The sequence below is a fragment of the Taudactylus pleione genome, unplaced genomic scaffold (genome assembly GCF_031769625.1).
Source record: "Taudactylus pleione unplaced genomic scaffold, aTauple2 ptg000326l, whole genome shotgun sequence".
Lineage (NCBI taxonomy): Eukaryota > Metazoa > Chordata > Amphibia > Anura > Myobatrachidae > Taudactylus > Taudactylus pleione.
In genome coordinates this window covers 7,770,381-7,785,210 of record NW_028284727.1, presented here as the reverse complement: position 1 = coordinate 7,785,210, position 14,830 = coordinate 7,770,381, and the positions used below count along the sequence as shown (strand labels likewise).

General features: G+C 45.8%; 1 protein-coding gene across 1 annotated transcript in view; it reads left to right on the top strand.

The window, feature by feature from the left end:
* Positions 1–14,830, top strand: part of NKAIN2 (sodium/potassium transporting ATPase interacting 2) — a 1,110,439-nt gene that overhangs the window by 351,722 nt on the left and 743,887 nt on the right. The window lies entirely within an intron of this gene.

Below are 14,830 nucleotides of genomic sequence, written 5' to 3'. Positions count from 1 at the left end.
CAACAGATTGACCACCCTGGAATCCTGGCAAAGCGAATGAAGGGCTTCATCCACAAGTCCCACATGCCGAGCAGAATCGCTCCGTCTTAGCTCCTCCTTCACTTTCTCCAGCTGCTTCTGCAAAAGCCTGATGAGGGGAATGACCTGACTCAAGCTGGCAGTGTCTGAACTGACTTCACGTGTGGCAAGTTCGAAGGGCTGGAGAACCTTGCACAACATGGAAATCATTCTCCACTGCGCTTGAGTCAGGTGCATACCCCCTCCTTTGCCTATGTCATAGGTGGATGTATAGGCTTGTATGGCCTTTTGCTGCTCCTCCATCCTCTGAAGCATATAGAGGGTTGAGTTCCACCGCGTCACAACCTCTTGCTTCAGGTGATGGCGGGGCAGGTTCAAGAGTGTTTGCTGGCGCTCCAGTCTTCGGCACGCAGTCGCTGAATGGTGAAAGTGGGCAGAAATTTTTCGGGCTACCCAAAGCGTCTCCTGCATGCCCCTGTCGCTTTTCAGAAAATTCTGCACCACCAAGTTTATTGTGTGAGCAAAACATGGGACGTGCTGGAATTTGCCCAGATGTAATGCCCGCACAATATTGGTGGCGTTGTCAGATATCACAAATCCCCAGGAGAGTCTAAGTGGAGTAAGCCACTGGGCGATGATTTCCCTCAGTTTCTCTAAGAGGTTGTCGGCGGTGTGCCTCTTACTGAAACCGGTGATACACAGCGTAGCCTGCCTTGTAACGAGCTGGCGTTTCTGAGATGCTGCTACTGGTGACGCTGCTGCTGTTGCTGCGTAAGGTGATACATCTACCCAGTGGGCTGTCACAGTCATATAGTCCTTAGTCTGCCCTGTTCCACTTGTCCACATGTCCGTGGTTAAGTGGACATTGTGTACAACGGCATTTTTCAGGACACTGAGGACACTTTTTCTGACGTTTCTGTACAGTCTCGGTATCGCCTGCCTAGTGAAGTGGATTCTAGACGGGATTTGAAACCGGGGACACACTACCTCCATCAATTGTCTAAATCCCACTGCACTAATGGCGGATACCGGACGCACGTCTAACACCAACATAGCAGTCAAGGCCTCAGTTATACGTTTTGCTTCAGGATGACTGCTGTCGTACTTCATCCTCCTCGCTATGGACTGTTGGAGGGTCAATTGTTTAGTAAAAGTAGTGGTGTTCCTACTTCCTCTCTGGGAAGATGAACGACTCCCAGCAGCAGCAGCAGCAGCAGCGGCAGCAGTAGGCATAGCAATGCAGGATCCTCCGGAGGAATCCCGGATAGGAGAGTCAGTCATGCCAGTGACATGGCCTGCAGGACTACTTCCGATCCTGACTAAGGAGGAAATTGACGAGGAGGGAGTTGACGGTGTGGTTTGCAGGCGCTTGCATACAACAGGACAACGGGATTTAGGTGTCCCTGGACTGCTTACGGTCTTAGCCAAACTTTCTGAACTTGACAGTAACTTTTTATGAACGCGCTGCAGGTGCCGTATAAGGGAGGATGTTCCTAGGTGGTTGACGTCCCTACCCCTACTTATTTCACCTTTACATATGGTACATATGGCAAGACAGTTGTTGTCCGGATTTGGATAGAAATATTGCCAGACCAAAGAGTTGGAATGTTTGGTCTTCTGCCCAGGCATGACCGTGATGGGCTTTTTCATCCCACGGACAACAACTGTCTCCCCCGGAGCCTGATTTAAACAAACCACATCACCATCAGAATCCTCCTCGCCAACTTCCTCCTCAGCGCCAGCTACACCAGTATCCTCATCCTGTTGTACTTCAACAGTGACATCTTCAATTTGCATATCAGCAAGTGGACTGTGGGTGCTCCTTTCAGCACTTGCAGGGGGCGTGCAAATGGTGGAAAGAGCCACCTCTTCCCGTCCAGTGCTGGGAAGGTCAGGCATCGCAACCACCACCACACTTGGACTCTCCTTGGGGATTTGTGATATCTTCTTAGAAAGCACAGTTCTTCGCTGTGCTTTTGCCAGCTTAACTCTTTTGATTTTTTTAGTGGGAGGAGGGCTTCCATCGTCATGTGAAGCTGAACCACTAGTCATGAACATACTAGGGATCGACCTTAGCCGTTCCTTGCCACTCAGTGTCGTAAATGGCATATTGGCAAGTTTACGTTTCTCTTCAGCTGATTTAAATGTCTTTTTCAAGGTCATTTTCCTGAACTTTGCCATTTGGGATTGTATGTGCCCTCTACTATGGCATTGGGCATCGGCCTTGGCAGACGACGTTGATGGCATGTTATCGTCTATGTCATGACTAGTGGCAGCAGCTTCAGCACTAGGAGGAAGTGGTTCTTGATCTTTCTCTATTTTATTTTTATCGGAGAAAGTTTGGTCCTCCATTTATGTTATATCGATTTGATATATACGTGCGGCTAAACACAGAAAATAATTTTTTTTTTGGTTTGGACAGGAGTGTACTTTCGGGGGTTACAGCACCCTTAATGGTCAAGCCAGCCGGCCCTTTACTTATGACACAGGCGCACGCTTGGCACTACTTTGTTGATGCACGTGCGGCTACTGCGCACACAATTCACAAACACAGAAAATATTTTTTTTTTTGGTTTGGACTGGAGTGTACTTTCGGGGGTTACAGCACCCTTAACGGTCAAGCCAGCTGGCCCTTTACTTATGACACAGGCGCACGCTTGGCACTACTTTGTTGATGCACGTGCGGCTACTGCGCACACAATTCACAAACACAGAAAATATATATTTTTTTGGTTTGGACTGGAGTGTACTTTCGGGGGTTACAGCACCCTTAACGGTCAAGCCAGCCGGCCCTTTACTTATGACACAGGCGCACGCTTGGCACTACTTTGTTGATCCACGTGCGGCTACTGCGCACACAATTCACAAACACAGAAAATAATTTTTTTTTTGGTTTGGACTGGAGTGTACTTTCGGGGGTTACAGCACCCTTTAACGGTCAAGCCAGCCGGCCCTTTACTTATGACACAGGCGCACGCTTGGCACTACTTTGTTGATGCACGTGCGGCTACTGCGCACACAATTCACAAACAGAAAAAATATAATTTTTTTTTTGGTTTGGACTGGAGTGTACTTTCGGGGGTTACAGCACCCTTTACGGTCAAGCCAGCCGGCCCTTTACTTATGACACAGGCGCACGCTTGGCACTACTTTGTTGATGCACGTGCGGCTACTGCGCACACAATTCACAAACACAGAAAAAATATAATTTTTTTTTTGGTTTGGACTGGAGTGTACTTTCGCGGGTTACAGCACCCTTTACGGTCAAGCCAGCCGGCCCTTTACTTATGACACAGGCGCACGCTTGGCACTACTTTGTTGATGCACGTGCGGCTACTGCGCACACAATTCACAAACATAGAAAATATATAATTTTTTTTTTGGTTTGGACTGGAGTGTACTTTCGGGGGTTACAGCACCCTTTAACGGTCAAGCCAGCCAGCCCTTTACTTATGACACAGGCGCACACTTGGCACTACTTTGTTGATGCACGTGCGGCTACTGCGCACACAATTCACAAACACAGAAAATAATTTTTTTTTCTGGTTTGGACTGGAGTGTACTTTCGGGGGTTACAGCACCCTTTAACGGTCAAGCCAGCCGGCCCTTTACTTATGACACAGGCGCACGCTTGGCATTACTTTGTTGATGCACGTGCGGCTACTGCGCACACAATTCACAAACACAGAAAATAATTTTTTTTTGGGTTTGGACTGGAGTGTACTTTCGGGGGTTACAGCACCCTTAACGGTCAAGCCAGCCGGCCTTTTACTTATGACACAGGCGCACGCTTGGCACTACTTTGTTGATGCACGTGCGGCTACTGCGCACACAATTCACAAACACAGAAAATAATTTTTTTTTGGGTTTGGACTGGAGTGTACTTTTGGGGATTAGAGCACCCTTAACGGTCAAGCCAGCCGGCCCTTTACTTATGACACAGGCGCACGCTTGGCACTACTTTGTTGATGCACGTGCGGCTACTGCGCACACAATTCACAAACACAGAAAATAATTTTTTTTTTGGTTTGGACTGGAGTGTACTTTCGGGGGTTACAGCACCCTTAACAGTCAAGCCAGCCGGCCCTTTACTTATGACACAGGCGCACGCTTGGCACTACTTTGTTGATGCACGTGCGGCTACTGCGCACACAATTCACAAACACAGAAAATAATTTTTTTTTTGGTTTGGACTGGAGTGTACTTTCGGGGGTTACAGCACCCTTAACGGACAATCCAGCCGGCCCTTTACTTATGACACAGGCGCACGCTTGGCACTACTTTGTTGATGCATGTGCGGCTACTGCGCACACAATTCACAAACACAGAAAATAATTTTTTTTTGGTTTGGACTGGAGTGTACTTTCAGGGGTTACAGCACCCTTAACGGTCAAGCCAGCTGGCCCTTTACTTATGACACAGGCGCACACTTGGCACTACTTTGTTGATGCACGTGCGGCTACTGCGCACACAATTCACAAACACAGAAAATATATCATTTTTTTTTTGGTTTGGACAGGAGTGTACTTTCGGGGGTTACAGCACCCTTTAACGGTCAAGCCAGCCGGCCCTTTACTTATGACACAGGCGCACGCTTGGCACTACTTTGTTGATGCACGTGCGGCTACTGCGCACACAATTCACAAACACAGAAAATATATAATTTTTTTTTTGGTTTGGACTGGAGTGTACTTTCGGGGGTTACAGCACCCTTTATGGTCAAGCCAGCCGGCCCTTTACTTATGACACAGGTGCACACTTGGCACTACTTTGTTGATGCACGTGCGGCTACTGCGCACACAATTCACAAACACAGAAAATATATAATTTTTTTTGGTTTGGACTGGAGTGTACTTTCGGGGGTTACAGCACCCTTTAACGGTCAATCCAGCCGGCCCTTTACTTATGACACAGGCGCACGCTTGGCACTACTTTGTTGATGCACGTGCGGCTACTGCGCACACAATTCACAAACACAGAAAATAATTTTTTTTTTGGTTTGGACTGGAGTGTACTTTCGGGGGTTACAGCACCCTTAACGGTCAAGCCAGCCGACCCTTTACTTATGACACAGGCGCACGCTTGGCACTACTTTGTTGATGCACGTGCGGCTACTGCGCACACAATTCACAAACACAGAAAATAATTTTTTTTTTGGTTTGGACTGGAGTGTACTTTCGGGGGTTACAGCACCCTTAACGGTCAAGCCAGCCAGCCCTTTACTTATGACACAGGCGCACGCTTGGCACTACTTTGTTGATGCACATGCGGCTACTGCGCACACAATTCACAAACACAGAAAATAATTTTTTTTTGGGTTTGGACTGGAGTGTACTTTCGGGGGTTACAGCACCCTTAATGGTCAAGCCAGCCGGCCCTTTACTTATGACACAGGCGCACGCTTGGCACTACTTTGTTGATGCACGTGCGGCTACTGCGCACACAATTCACAAACACAGAAAATAAATTTTTTTTTGGTTTGGACTGGAGTGTACTTTCGGGGGTTACAGCACCCTTAACGGTCAAGCCAGCCGGCCCTTTACTTATGACACAGGCGCACGCTTGGCACTACTTTGTTGATGCACGTGCGGCTACTGCGCACACAATTCACAAACACAGAAAATATATAATTTTTTTTTTGGTTTGGACTGGAGTGTACTTTCGGGGGTTACAGCACCCTTAACGGTCAAGCCAGCCGGCCCTTTACTTATGACACAGGCGCACGCTTGGCACTACTTTGTTGATGCACGTGCGGCTACTGCGCACACAATTCACAAACACAGAAAATAATTTTTTTTTTGGTTTAGACTGGAGTGTACTTTCGCGGGTTACAGCACCCTTAACGGTCAAGCCAGCCGGCCCTTTACTTATGACACAGGCGCACGCTTGGCACTTCTTTGTTGATGCACGTGCGGCTACTGCGCACACAATTCACAAACACAGAAAATAATTTTTTTTTTGGTTTGAACTGGAGTATACTTTCGGGGGTTACAGCACCCTTAACGGTCAAGCCAGCCGGCCCTTTACTTATGACACAGGCGCACGCTTGGCACTACTTTGTTGATGCACGTGCGGCTACTGCGCACACAATTCACAAACACAGAAAATAATTTTTTTTTTGGTTTGGACTGGAGTGTACTTTCGGGGGTTACAGCACCCTTAACGGTCAAGCCAGCCGGCCCTTTACTTATGACACAGGCGCACGCTTGGCACTACTTTGTTGATGCACGTGCGGCTACTGCGCACACAATTCACAAACACTGAAAATAATTTTTTTTTTGGTTTGGACTGGAGTGTACTTTCGGGGGTTACAGCACCCTTAACGGTCAAGCCAGCCGGCCCTTTACTTATGACACAGGCGCACGCTTGGCACTACTTTGTTGATGCACGTGCGGCTACTGCGCACACAATTCACAAACACAGAAAATAATTTTTTTTTTGGTTTAGACTGGAGTGTACTTTCGCGGGTTACAGCACCCTTAACGGTCAAGCCAGCCGGCCCTTTACTTATGACACAGGCGCACGCTTGGCACTACTTTGTTGATGCACGTGCGGCTACTGCGCACACAATTCACAAACACAGAAAATAATTTTTTTTTTGGTTTGAACTGGAGTATACTTTCGGGGGTTACAGCACCCTTAACGGTCAAGCCAGCCGGCCCTTTACTTATGACACAGGCGCACGCTTGGCACTACTTTGTTGATGCACGTGCGGCTACTGCGCACACAATTCACAAACACAGAAAATATATCATTTTTTTTTTGGTTTGGACTGGAGTGTACTTTCGGGGGTTACAGCACCCTTTAACGGTCAAGCCAGCCGGCCCTTTACTTATGACACAGGCGCACGCTTGGCACTACTTTGATGATGCACATGCGGCTACTGCGCACACAATTCACAAACACAGAAAATATATAATTTTATTTTTGGTTTGGACTGGAGTGTACTTTCGGGGGTTACAGCACCCTTTACGGTCATGCCATCCGGCCCTTTACTTATGACACAGGCGCACGCTTGGCACTACTTTGTTGATGCACGTGCGGCTACTGCGCACACAATTCACAAACACAGAAAATATATAATTTTTTTTGGTTTGGACTGGAGTGTACTTTCGGGGGTTACAGCACCCTTAACGGTCAAGCCAGCCTGCCCTTTACTTATGACACAGGCGCACGCTTGGCACTACTTTGTTGATGCACGTGCGGCTACTGCGCACACAATTCACAAACACAGAAAATATATAATTTTTTTTTTGGTTTGGACTGGAGTGTACTTTCGGGGGTTACAGCACCCTTAACGGTCAAGCTAGCCAGCCCTTTACTTATGACACAGGCGCACACTTGGCACTACTTTGTTGATGCACGTGCGGCTACTGCGCACGCAATTCACAAACACAGAAAATATTTTTTTTTTCTGGTTTGGACTGGAGTGTACTTTCGGGGGTTACAGCACCCTTTAACAGTCAAGCCAGCCGGCCCTTTACTTATGACACAGGCGCACGCTTGGCACTACTTTGTTGATGCACGTTCGGCTACTGCGCACACAATTCACAAATACAGAAAATAATTGTTTTTTTGGTTTGGACTAGAGTGTACTTTCGGGGGTTACAGCACCCTTAACGGTCAAGCCAGCCGGCCCTTTACTTATGACACAGGCGCACGCTTGGCACTACTTTGTTGATGCACGTGCGGCTACTGCGCACACAATTCACAAACACAGAAAATAATTTTTTTTTTGGTTTGGACTGGAGTGTACTTTCGGGGGTTACAGCACCCTTAACGGTCAAGCCAGCCGGCCCTTTACTTATGACACAGGCGCACGCTTGTCACTACTTTGTTGATGCACATGCGGCTACTGCGCACACAATTCACAAACACAGAAAATAATTTTTTTTTTGGTTTGGACTGGAGTGTACTTTCGGGGGTTACAGCACCCTTAACGGTCAAGCCAGCCGGCCCTTTACTTATGACACAGGCGCACGCTTGGCACTACTTTGTTGACACACGTGCGGCTACTGCGCACACAATTCACAAACACAGAAAATAATTTTTTTTTTGGTTTGGACTGGAGTGTACTTTCGTGGGTTACAGCACCCTTAACGGTCAAGCCAGCTGGCCCTTTACTTATGACACAGGCGCACGCTTGGCACTACTTTGTTGATGCACGTGCGGCTACTGCGCACACAATTCACAAACACAGAAAATAATTTTTTTTTTGGTTTGGACTGGAGTGTACTTTCGGGGGTTACAGCACCCTTAACGGTCAAGCCAGCCGGCCCTTTACTTATGACACAGGCGCACGCTTGGCACTACTTTGTTGATGCACGTGCGGCTACTGCGCACACAATTCACAAACACAGAAAATATATAATTTTTTTAGCACTTGGGGGGAGCACCCCTGATGGACAGAGCACCCCCTGGACAACACTACAGCACCCCTTTAGGACTGGGACACTGCACAGTTCTTTGGAGTGGACACAGCCCCTATGGAGAACTGACTACACAACACAGTCCAGCCATCCCCTATGGACTTTGAAGTAGTGGACACAGCCCCTATTAACAACAGCAGCACAGCACAACACAGCCAGCCCCTATGGACTTTGAAGTAGTGGACAACAGCAGCACTACACTACACTACACTACACAGCCCTAACTCCCACCCTCCCTCTTCACTGTCCACAGCCGAGTGAGAAAATGGCGCAGACGCGGGTACCTTATATAGGATCCAAAACCCGCGAGACTCGGAAGGCGGGAAGATGACGTTTTGCCTCGATTTCAGATCCGAGTCAGGCAGGAAAAGTCGAGCCTGACTCGGATCGGACTCGGATCGGCGGGGTTCGGGGGGGTTCGGATTTCAGAAATCCGAACCCGCTCACCCCTAGTTCAGAATAGACTGGAAATGAGTGGAAATTAAGGTTATTGAGGTTAATAATAGCATAGGAGCTAGCTGTTTTAGCTGTTTTTATTCTTAGCTGTTTTTAGCTGTTTTTATTCTTTTATTAAAAGAAATACAGATCCAAAACACAAAACCCAGAACCCAAAACATGAAAGGCTGGTTTTGGAAAAGCCAATCCAGATCCAAAACACGAAGAAAGATCCAGATCCAAAACACAAAACACGAAAAGTGGCCGGTGCACACCCCTAATATATATATATATATATATATATACACAGAGTATATACAATATACACATACTTAGGGTTACAGAAATCTGCATTTGGAAGAGTTTTATTGTAGCAAACTATGGGCCTGATTCAGACCCACTCGCAAGCGGGCGAACGTACGTTAGGCGTACGTACAAAAATATTTAAATTCAAGGGCTCGCTCGTATTTTCGAACGCATCTAAAAATCCTCCCCAAACTCTGACGACCCCTCCTCTAAATAACGAGCGTGCGAAATAGCGAGCGTACATCCCCGAAATGGCTTGAAGGGAACGCACGCACAAGTATAAACCGGAAGTGGCCTTGTCAGATGTCGATTACCTGCTCCTTTATTCTGCCTACCTCCATCAATCGTATCATGCCAATCAATGTATCAATTAGCTTTTTTTTTTTTCAACACAATGCAATAAACTTTACTCTTGTCCGTGTTTGTGTTTTCCCACAGAATACGTACGGCTTAAACATTGGCTTTTATTGCTCAAAAAACATGTTACCCACAATTAAACAATTGTTCTATTGCTTTGGATCCCCGCATATTTCCCGTGGTTCATTTCTTTATTTAAATTTGCTTACGCATGTCACTGCATCAAGCCTATCATAACTCTCAAGAGATTTCTGGCCCTGTCGAACACATGACTCATACACTAACCAATAGAATTGCTCCTGTTAATTTCCCAAATACATTAGCCAATAAGAAATTTTTTGGCCACTTTATCAAAAATGATTTTTAGGAAAAACACCATTGCCATCATGAGAGCCTCCGCATTCACCAAGCGCGAGCTGCTGGTGCTAACGGAGGTGATAGATAGGCGTATCACCAGCCAGCCTCCACCCATCACCAACCGGCAGAAGCGTTCCGCATATGCGGAGGCACGGGCCCGCCTGCGCTCCTTCGGCTCACGCCGCAACATCGGCCAGCTGGAGCGCAGGTGGTCGGACCTGCAACGGCGAACGCCCTGCTTGCTGGCATGCTTTCGCATGCAGATTTCAGAAAGTAAGTTTTATGTATTTTGTTTTTCATGTTTGTCTTTGTGGCCCAAACTGCGTGTGCATGTTTTCATGTCTGTCCTATTTATTCATTCTCCTCATATTTGCCTGGCCATGTTTTCCCTCTATTTCATAATTATTCCTTCTCCTCATATTTGCATGGCCATGTTTTCCCTCTATTTCATAATTATTCATTCTCCTCATATTTGCATGTTTTTTGTTGGTGGGCGGTGATTTTAAATTGTTTTTTGGCCAGGATTTGTGCTGAAACTAACCACAATTTGTTTGACATCTTTTAGGGGGACAGCCAAGACTACGCCGTCACCGTCCGGCCAGACGGCGGTCACACCCACTCTCCCCAACCCCCAGCCAACACTCCACCCCCAATAATTCCCCTATTCCCCACTCCTCCCCAGCCTTCCAAGACCCTCTCCCGGAAATGTCGGACCTCCTTCCCCTCCGTCCCACTTCCCCCTCTCCTCCAACCACCCCTCTTCCAATTACCCCCTCCCCAGAGTCCGTAATAACCCCGCCCCGATCTTTGGGGAATGGAGGGTCCTCCGAGGAGGACGATGGTGGGACTTCCGGAGCTGCCGTTTTGTCAACCGGTATGTTTTTCTTTAGCCTTTTTTTTAAGCACAAACTGTTTGTATGTAATCATGTGTCGTTCCTTTATTCAGGGTTTTTGGGTCGACTTTTGGTGATTTAGCAGATTGCCTTTACCTGTTCCTGCTGATTTCAACATACACATATCACACCTGGGGGAATTTGTACATAGGCCTTGTATTTTTTGCAGCCCCCATTTTTTTTTTTTTTTGGAGTGATTTCATTGTTTTTTTTAAATTTTAATGTGGTTTCCCTATTGTTGTATTAATCCACACACTTTTCTCACCCACAGAGGAACAGAGGCGTCGTCAAGAAGTACAAGACTGTGTGGCCCAGATGCGCCTACATATAATTGGGGTGCTCGTGGCCCTTGACCGTCTGTCTGGCATCCTTCGCCAATAGTTTTATTTTTGGTTTTTCTTTTTCAAAATAAATTGTATTTTTCAAACATACGTTCCGGCTAATTCGTTTTTTCAAACCCAAAGATTGTTTACCCTGACATAAGTAGACTGTTCCAGCAAGGATTTCCATTTTTTTAAAGTAAGATTGTGTTTTGTATTTGTATGTAAAACAGCCACAAGAAACACATAACAGTCACAATGTCATTTCCCTTTTTGGGTGTAGTGTCAATTAGATATTTCTACATTTTACAGGTTCCTAGTTGGTGTGCAAGCTGCTTAGGCCAGTCTTACAAAGCCAAATCATTGTACAGGCTTCCTTTTGGTGTGGGCTTTGAACCTGAAAACATATTTCATTTTAGCTCAACTGGCGACAGTACTGGATTACCCCTTAGTCAAATGTACCGTGTGTGAACCTGGTTACACTTGCTGGTAACGTCCAAAAAAAGGAAGAACATTTCACTCTACAAACATTTATTCACAACATAACTGATAAATCAAAGTGGTCACTCACAAAAAAAATACACAGTGATAATCTCAAATACAACACTAACCAAGCAAAAACAAACCAAAAACAACAAATCAAGAACTGGTTGACGAAGGACTATGCCAACATGATTCCACAAACATGGCGTTGCGATATGGGTTCCATAATATATTCACAAAATGTCCAGATCCAGGTTTGGTAAGGGTAGCAGGAAGTAGTGAGCGTTGGAGTGCCAAAGATTATGTGAACAAACAGAAGATGGTGAAAAAAACAACAAAAAATTAGAGGTTCGCAAACAAACCCAAACACATTAGGTATAAACACTGTTGTTTTGTAAAAACTTACCTAAAAAATCTGGCCACCACATCATCGCGTATGGCCCCCCCACATACTGACCTCTGACCAACCTCGGGGGGGCCATCCTCAGGTAAGGCATCCTCTGGCTGCATTGGGACACCACTCCTTATGGCGATGTTGTGAAATATCCCACACAGGACCACAATTTTCGACACCATATCCGGCAAATACATGAGCTCGCCACCAGAGCGGTGGAGGCATCGGAATCGGCCTTTTAAAAGGCCGATACAGCGCTCCACCACTTGCCTGGTGGCTTTAAGTGTGGAATTATATGCCCTTTGTGGGCCTGGTGTGGGAGCCAAATAAGGAGTGAGCAGCAAGGACATGCAAGGATATCCACTGTCTCCTGTGAGAAAGAATAGACAACATCAGGAACACTGTGTATCAAGCTTAACATTGTTATGTACTAAAGGTCTCCACTTACCCAGAAGCCACGCATCACCAGCTTGTAGGTTGTTTAATTTGTGCCATATCCCTGATTGCCGGATGACGAAGGAGTCATGTGCACTTCCGGGTAATTTAGCATTCAGGGACAGGATCTGGAGGGAGGCATCACATACCACCATTACATTCAGGGAGTGATAGTGTTTCCTGTTTCGAAATATGGCCTCCAGCCGTGCTGGAGGCTGAAGTGGTATGTGAGTACCATCCACAACCCCTATGATGTGTGGGAAGCCAGCTATTTGGTAAAAATTGGCCTTGGCCACACTAAGGGCACCCATATCCAAAGGCATTTGAATAAAATGATGGAGGTGCTTGAAAAGTGCCTCCATCACTGCCCTCAGGATCCGGGAAAAGGAGGATTGGGAGATGCCCGCCACTATTCCCACCGTTGTTTGAAACGATCCTGAGGCACAGAAATGTAACACCGCCATAAATTGCGTAAGTGGTGGTATAGCTGTTGGACTGTCAATTTGCCGCTCAAGATCACTTTCTATTAATGAGAGAGTGTCTATGATGATTTTGGGAGGTAGACGGTAGCGTCTTAAAACCTCATCAACGGGCATTCCAAAAATGGTGACACGTGTTCAAAATATCTGGGGCCTTGCACGCCTACGATGCCTACGCCTTGGACGAGATTGAGGTTGGTCGGCTTCCGGGAGCATGGCCAGAACAATCCGCCCCAGATCTACCTGAAATTCAAAGATTTCAATGTAAGGCTTTTGACCCACCCCAAAAGTAAATTAAAACAACTTAGCTTGATGATACCATCCATTGCTGCTTACATGCCGGGGTATTGTCATGATACGTCCAAACTGAAATTAAACGCAAAAATTATTTGACACATTTCACTCTGTGCATTTTTGTTTCTAAATTTTGTGCTAGACCAAACTTAAAATATGTGAAGCACACATTTGGCAAAACAGCAAAACGACATTTCACACAGTACATCAAAATGGGTTGAAATGTTTGCACAAAAAGCGAAAGGGAAACCTCAAAAAAGTTAAAATGATTATTAAGCATTTTAAAATGCGCTAATTAGTTTGCAAATACAAGTCCCAAGAGTAAGTATTAAAAATGCGCTAATTAGTTCGCAAATACAAGTCACAAGAGTAAGTATTAAAAATGCGCTAATTAGTTCGCAAATACAAGTCACAAGAGTAAGTAGTAAAAATGCGCTAATTAATTCGCAAATACAAGTCACAAGAGTAAGTATTAAAAATGCGCTAATTAGTTCGCAAATACAAGTCACAAGAGTAAGTATTAAAAATGCGCTAATTAGTTCGCAAATACAAGATAAAAAATGGACTTGCCAAGAGCAAATATATAAGATTCCAAATCAAAAGGTCTTTTGGTTCGAAAATAATCAAAAACTAAAATAGAAGAAATTATGGATCCAAAATTTTAAGAAGAAACACAATGAAACAACAATTGATCAAAAGTTAGACTTCACAAAACTTACCAAATCAAGAAACGAGGTCCAAAAAATATAAACCAACAAAGAGAACGGAAAATAAAAACGCAAATCTAACCAACAAAATAATCTCCAACCGCCAACTCCTTTATACGCAATCAATAAACTCCAGCCAAGGTAACCTCCAACAATCCAAAAACGCCACCTTGACTCGAGACACACCAAGCCATAAATAGTGTTTCGTTTCCCGCACAAATTAAGGAGGGATCATAGGGACGCACAATCAATGATGCGGCCGCAAATTAAGGACGCATGTATAAATACGTCACGAAAACACATTAAAATTCTGGTGTATTTCTTGTTTGGACCTCAGACATGGCGACAGACCAGGGAAACAATGCCCAAGAGTCAGGCGGTAAGTCTTTCATGCATTTTGTATCAATGATTAATTTGAAACATAAGATTGGGCAAGTTGTGATTTTGTGAATTCTGAAAATTTACACAAATAGGTGAGGAGGATGACATGGAAGAGGCTGCTGGGCCGAGTATTCCGGCCAAAGCGGCCAAAAAAAAAAGGCAGCCACATTTCACAAGAAAGGAGATGGAGGTTTTGATTCAGAAGTGTGTGGACATCCTGCCACAGGCAGACAGGAATATGAGTACAAGCCAGAAGTGGAGAATGTGGGAAGAGGTAGCCATTGCTGTCAATAGGGTGGGTGATTATGTCCGTCTAGCCCGACCAAAGGATAATAGCTTCCATTTTTTCCCACAGATGGGGCGACTTCAAATATCGCCTAAAGCAAAAACTCGCGGACAGGGCTAGGCATGCAAGGGGGACAGGTGGGGGTCCCACCCCTGTGTCATTGGAGTTGACGGATTTAGAAGAGCTGGCACAGGGGTGTGTGCAGCCTGTGGAGGTGTTTGGCGTGTCCAACATGGATACGGACATGCCAGACTTT